Raw genomic sequence first — 7,518 nt, forward strand, 5'->3', positions numbered from 1 at the left:
GGGGAAAAAAGGACTATTCATAGAGATCTTACCTAGCTGAGGTCAGCATAGATCTAGGCCACTTAAAAACAATTTTTGGAGCCAGAGAGACAGTGCAGGCAGGTAGGGTGCTTGCCTTGCATGTGGCTGACCCGCCTTCAATCCCCGACAAGCACTGCCAGCAGTGATCCCTGAGCACAGAGCCAGGAGCCAACTCTGAACACTGCCGGTGTGACCTAAAAACTGAAAATTTAAAAAGAAAAATAGAAACCTTTTATAGAATTGTCATCTGTGAGAAATTTGTCAATGGTCGTTCTCATGCTGATATTCTGGTTGAAAAGTGCCTATTTCTACTTGAACATCCATCATTAGAGAAAATTTGTTTCAGATGCTTGGATTGTTAAGGCAGTTTCCTGTTACCCTTTTCCTTTAATAATTATGATAGTGGCATTTGTCCTTTTTCCTGTCAGCACCCCATTTTTATTATTTTTTTAAAGGATTCTACCACAGAGTCATTTATGTGGTCTTGGGGACATTTCCTAAGCCCAAAAGTGCCAGCTTATCCTGAGGATATAGATAAAAGAGACCTAGGCAAAGCCTCAGGTAGGTAACGGAAAGGGACAATTGAGGGGACATTGGAGCTGAGGCCCGGGGTGGCTTAGGTTCCTTGCAGAAAAGGCTTCAGCTCTCATTCCTGTAAGCGCCCCACTGATTCCCGCTACTCTCCCGCCCCTCCCACCTCCCCTCTTTTCTCTGACTCCAAGCCTGCCTTTTCCCCAAATTCCATTTTTTTGCTTAAAATAGTTAAAGTTTGTTTCCGCCGAGTATCAGTCAGGGGCCCGGCAGGAAACAGATGGCTGGCTCTCCCAGGGACACAGAGGAGAGCTAAATTCAGGGACTCTCGGCAGTCGCGTGTGCAGAGTTCGGGGATGGTCCAGGGGAAAGGAAGCACCCCAGGGCTGGCGGCAGCGGGTAAGGTTGGGGCCACTTTGCGGGCGGGAGGGGCTCAGGACGGAAGTGGGCAGGGAAAGGCTGGGGGAGAGGACTGCTTGGGGAAACTGAGGCTCTAGGAAAGGCCTGGCCACCGGCCATATTGTTCTGCGAGAATGGAGTGTCCGGGCCTCACTCCTTTCCTTCCCCAGGACTGCTGGCGACTGCCTCTGCCTTAGGATGTGCCGAACTGGAAGCCCGCAAGAGAAGGAATCCATTGAGGGAGCCCTGACATCTCAGCCCTCCAGGACACGGAACCAGGAGAAGAAGGGTAGAGAACAGATGCGGAGAGGCAAGGGATAGCCATGCAGACTGCATGGGCACAAGGCATTTGATGAGGAAAGTAGAACATACATCTCCATTCATCTTTATATAAAACACCCCCCACCCCAACCCTGCATTTTTTCCAGTCCACACACTACACATAGGCTCCCCACTGCTTATGAGGTGGTGAAGGAGCTCAGACCCCAGACATGTTCCCCAGACAAGTGCTGCCATGGAAGAAACCTGTTTACAGCAGGATTTCTCCTGCAAATGATGAGCAGGACCCTTTGGCCTTCATCGTGTACACAGATATCGTCAGACAGATGAACAGTGTCTGTGCACATACATGGCCAATGCTCTAATATCTTATTAGATTGGTTTGTGTAGGGGACGAGGGACACACCCAGCAATGCTCAGGGCTTACTTCAGGTTCTGTGCTTGGAGGTTCAGCCCAGTGGTGCTCTGGGAACCAGGCGGGACCAGGGATCAAATCCGGGTCTCCCACATTCAAAGTGTGCACTGCAGTCCTCTGAGCTCTCTCCGACCTCCCAAACAGTTTTTCACTAGGCAGTAATAGGCCACCATGGTGAAGTGTGTCAGTCCTTGATTCTACTCTAAGTTCTGTAGCCTATTAAGTGAGGCCCCATTTATTCTCATGAGGAAAACGAAGTTCAGAATAGTGCAAACAGGGCTGGGGGAGATGGCGGAAGGTGTGGAGTACATGCTTTGCATGCAGAAATTGTTTTGGATCCAGGCAGAGCCCTGAGCACACTGTTAGTTATGATCGGAAAAATGAATTTATAAAATAGTGCCTACTGGGGAAGTTGGGATGTGACTCGAGGATAGAACACCTGTGTGAGACCTGTGTTAAATCCCTGGGATACTCCCCCCACTTTGGAAAGAAAGGAAGAAAATAAGGAGGGAAGAAAAAAATGGAAGGAAGGAAGGAAGGAAGGAAGGAAGGAAGGAAGGAAGGAAGGAAGGAAGGAAGGAAGGAAGGAAAAAAGGAAGGAAGGAAGGAAGGTGGAAGAAGAAGAAGGAAGAAGAAGGAAGAAGAAGAAGAAGAAGAAGAAGAAGAAGAAGAAGAAGAAGAGGAAGAAGGAGAAGAAGAAGAAGAGGAAAAAGGAGAAGAAGAAGGAGAAGAAGGAGAAGAAGGAAGAAGAAGAAGAAATGAAGAAAGGGAGGAGGAGGGAGGAAAAGGAAAAAGAAATAAAAGAAAGGGAAAGAGGAATGGAGAGGAAGGAAGGAAGGAAGGAAGGAAGGAAGGAAGGAAGGAAGGAAGGAAGGAAGGAAGGAAGGAAGGGAGAAAGAGAGAAAAAAGAAAGAAAGAAAGAAAGAAAGAAAGAAAGAAAGAAAGAAAGAAAGAGAGAGAGAGAGAGAGAAAGAAAGAAAGAAAGAAAGAAAGAAAGAAAGAAAGAAAGAAAGAAAGAAAGAAAGAAAGAAAGAAAGAAAGAAAGAGGGAGGTTGAGGAAGGAAGGAAGGAAGGAAGGAAGGAAGGAAGGAAGGAAGGAAGGAAGGAAGGAAGGAAGGAAGGAAGGAAGGAAGGAAGGAAGGAAGGAAGGAAAGAAGGAAGGCAACTTTATAAGAGCATATGAAAATAAAATAATGTAGCAGTCCCACCCACCATCAACCCTGCCCACTCAACATCCCTGCTCCACCAGATCTGGACTAAATATCTCAGGAGATGCGCCAAGCAGCTATACCTATGGAATCGCTGCCCCCCAGTGCTGAAAACCTCAGAGTGCCCATCAAACTGAGCTCTGGTAGCTGCACCCACCCCTGCCACTACAGCTACTCCATGCATTGCAGAGACACCGATATTCGAATAATTGCAGGTGTCGGCACCAGAACTCAGAATTCGGGGGTTTCTTTCGGAATCAGGATGGGCAACCTCTCTCACCCCCCTACCCTTCCCAAAACCCAGCAGCCCCACCCACTGCCTGCCTTTGCTGCCTTCTCATCTCTTTGGCCCCCAGACCATGGATCTGGAAATGTCTGGACCATATGCCACATATGTGGCCATGTGACACCTCCTGGAGCAACAAAAGCTTAATAAATTCTTAGACAAAGCCTTACCCACCCTGCAATCTGATATAACAATGTTCACATAAATTTGTTTTCTAGATCTATTGATTTTAATATTGCAACTTTGTTATCTCATCAGTGTTAATCCTGGAATTGTATCAAGAGTTGCCACTTTTATCTACTTTAATTAAAAAATTTTTTAAAAGAAAATAAAATAATGAAGATGAAAGTATTCAGCATAATTCTTGGCGTATAGTTGAAACTTAAGGAATATTAACAGTTACTTTAATTTTTAACGCCCATTTTGACATTTCAGTCTAAGTTTTATGAATGACAAGTGGTTTTGCATTCACATAGTCACCAAAATACCATAATTTACTCAATGCCTTCCCCAACACCCAGTCCCATCACCAGGCCTCCCTGTCATCCAGGCCTGGTCTCAACTCTTCCATCCTCTCATTCACATCACTCTCTGTATCACTGTATCACTGTTGTCCTGTTGCTCACCGATTTGTTCAAGCAGGCGCCAGTAATGTCTCTTTCGTCCCTGTCACATTCAGGGTCAGGGGACTGAGGCTCATTATTGTTGCCATTTTTGGCATATTGAATACGCTATGGGTAGCTTGCCAGGCTCTGCCATGTGAGATTCTGCATCGCTCTCTCCAAGGAGCTCTGTTTTATAGTCTCTGGATCTTGGCCGTCAATGAGATTACATGGCGCCAGGGGTGGTTTGTGAGTGTGGCTGCCAAGCTACTGGAAAATGGGGGACCTGGGTGGAGGAGGCCCAGTCCCGATCCAAGCAGGCTTGGAGATCTCAGCCACGGGTCCCGCATACCTGGGTTCCTCTGTCGGTTCCTTCATGGGTGAGACTCATCCGAGCATGTGGAGAGTGGCCTTGAGCATGGCTGTGGCTGGGTTCTGGAGATTTTCAGCTACCGGGGCTCTGCTTGGGGCAGGGAGGTAAACTCAACCTGCCCCCCTCTGAGGGGTCCTGGTGAAGACAGCCTAGCATGGGAGCAGGAGATTCTGCCCGGTCTCAACTCTTCCATCCTCTCGTTCATGTCACTCTCTAATCAGCAATTTTCTCATCTGCAATGCTCCTTCCTCTGGGTCATCCAAAGACTGGCTTCTGGTCTCCAGATGAAGTTCTCAAGTCATCTGTCTTCCCAGTGAAACCCAGTAGTGGCATATTTCCTAAAAACAACTGCAAAGAATAAACAATGCTGGGACATCTGCTTTGATTTTCTAACCAGATTACAATCTTCTACATTGTTCTAAATTGCTGAAATACTCGCCCCTTCCATACATCATGGTTTTATGTGACCTCAATTGTGAAATTGACACTTTAAATCTACTCTGCTTATTATAAGGAAAATAGATTATAAATCTATCTTAGAGCTGGTAAGCTGTGATGTCTCATGATCTTTCCTATACTGCTTGCTTTCTTTCTTTCTAACATATACAAACATTAGTGTTAGATTTGTGCATGACCTCTGGAGCAGTTTATTATCATTTGTCCTTCGGCCTTTCTTTCTCACTGCCATGCCTCTTTTATCATACAGAGAGGGTAGCCAAGCTGGACCTTACATTATAGCAATTGCTAGGAAGTGAAACAACTCCTGTCAATGTTAAATAAAGGCGACATTTAATTCATCCTCAAGACATTTTTTTGGAGGGGTTCCCAAGCCACGCTCAGAAGGCCACTCCTAGTAATATTTATTCAACTGGGCTGGGTGAGTCAATGTTTGGGCCCATTGTGCTTTGCTGTTCTGGCCTTGTGAAGTTGGGGGCTGCCAGTACAACCTCAGCAAGTCTCAGAGGCTATCACAGTCCCATCTAGTGATGCTTGGAGGGTCATGTGGTGCTAGGGATTAAATTTAGTGCTTGCACATGCGAACTATCTGCTCCTGACAACCGAGCTGTCTCCATGACCCAATGTTAAAATTTTCATTGAAATTATGATGCTACATTATTTGAATTGTGTGTGTGTATGTGTGTGCGCGCACACACATGCATATGGTGTCAAGGATCAGAGATAATAGAGCTGTCAGGATCACGTTTTGTCATTTTGGGAAACCAGGGCTTTGAACTAACGACCATCCACTTTGCAAGGTTGCGAGACAGGCATTCTAAGCCACTGAGCCACTCCCGTGGGCCCAGAATTATTTCGTTGATGACTGCTAAGAAGTATTTCTTTCCATACTTGTTTCCAGACTTAGAGAAACAGCATAAATGGTTCTCTTGGCTCTCCTTTGGTGAATTTATTCACCATTAGTTGGGGCGATGGTCCACAGCTACCATCTAATGTTACACTCACTGGTCAATAGTGACCAGGAGGTGACACAGAGAAGGCTAACACATCGATCCAAAGCAAACAACACCGTCTTGTTTTGCTTTTTTTTATTGTTTCAGGAGCCACCATCTGTGGTATATGGAGGCCAGAGCTACAGCAGATGGTGCTCAAGGGACCTGGAATGAGGTACTCAGGATTAAAAGCAGGGCCTTGCGTGTGCGAGGCGTGTGCTTTGTCACTCGAGCAGCACCCCCAGCCCATAATAGCACTTCTTTAAAAACAACAGGAGCAACACCTAGCAGAGTTCACCTAAGGCAAGCTGGTGATGTTTGGTCTGACTCTGCTTGGGGGGGCATTAGGGCTATACCTGGCAGTGCTGAGGCTTGGGTGTGAGGGGTTAGGTGGGGGGCCGGCGGGGGACAGGACAAAGTGCTGGAGAACTAGTTCATGCTAGGTTTGTGCCAAGTCACTTGAATGATCTCCCCCGACATAACACCATTTTTTAAACAAAGCCAGCAGGTTTTCTTTATCATTTCCTAGCATGCCGTTTAAACACAAAGAATACCAGCGATTATCAGATGGCTCTATCAAAGGCCTTGAGCAACCGAAGAGTGACATGAAATTAGAGAACTGTTCAAAATTAAAGTTATCCTGGGGAAGAAGATTTCGGAAACAGCTGAATTTATTTCTGCTGTGAGTGATTGAAAAGCCAATTTAGCCTGGCATGGGCAGTGATCAAATCTGTCATCTCCCATAACAAGAAGTCTAGAATTAGGGAGCTTTTCCTGGGGCAGCCTCTCAGGATGCTATGTATTGACTTCCCAAACTCTCCCTTCTGAAATAGTGCAAAACCACATTGACCAAAGTAGCCAGGTGCTTGCGTGGACATCACAGTTCACTAGGGGACATAATTTGAGAAGTTGTGTGCTGGCTCTCCAAAATCCATAGTTCTCCACTTAAAGCACTCAAAGTCAGCAATGCCCTATTAGGTAGGCTGCATGCTGTCTTAGAGCTTTCCTAAAGGAAATGCCTGTGGGAAGAAGACTACATTAAGCCATCCACACTTTAGCATTAATTACTGCATCAGAACTCAGTGTACACAGAAACAAGCAAATTCCCTAGAGAAACCTGTTAAAGGGCAAAAGTAACTTCCTTATCATTTCCCCCAGATTTCCAGTAAGACAAATATATCTATGTAAAACATGTGGGAAAATAATGTCATCTAAGAGATTCCAGTGTGTGCCCATGTTGAGTCTGTATATTAGGGTCTGAGAACCCTCCAGGTCTCCTTAACCTGGTCTGGCTCCTGAAGGAGAATCTATACTTTTTTTTTAAAAAAACATTGTTTGACTGGAATTTTATTTCTTTATTTTATATTAGTTATTTACTTACATTTAATTGAATCACAGTGAGTGACAAAGTTGTTCATGATTGGGTTTCAGTCATATAATGTTCCACCATCTGTCCCTTCACCAGTGTACATTTCCTACCACTAGTGCCTGCAGTTTCTCTTCTCTGCCCCCTCTCCCTGCCTGCTTCTATGGAAGGCACTTCTCTCTCTCTCTCTCTCTCTCTCTCTCTCTCTCTCTCTCTCTCTCTCTGATAATCTTTTCTTCACTCCACTTCCTGCTTTTCCTGCTTGAGTAAGAGGCTGGCTCCTCACCTCTATTTAACGACAATTAATCAAGACATCTTGCAAGAACGGAGTATGAGCTTAAGTTCATTTTAGATACCCCTCATGGAAAAAGTGAATCCTTGAGAATGCAGTACTGGGATGTTAGCTTACAAATAACAGATAGATGATTGATTCAAAAATGCTTATAGATCATTCTAGGACTTTGCAAGTTCTTGATCCTTTCTTGGCCATTTGGTAGTGAGGGTATATGTGTGTCCCAAAGACTTAATCAGATGATTTAACAAGGAAATTTGTCTTTTAAAATAGCAGCTAATATTTCACTTGTGTCAAA

This window comes from Sorex araneus, chromosome X (assembly GCF_027595985.1).
Source record: "Sorex araneus isolate mSorAra2 chromosome X, mSorAra2.pri, whole genome shotgun sequence".
NCBI classification, from domain to species: Eukaryota; Metazoa; Chordata; class Mammalia; order Eulipotyphla; family Soricidae; genus Sorex; species Sorex araneus.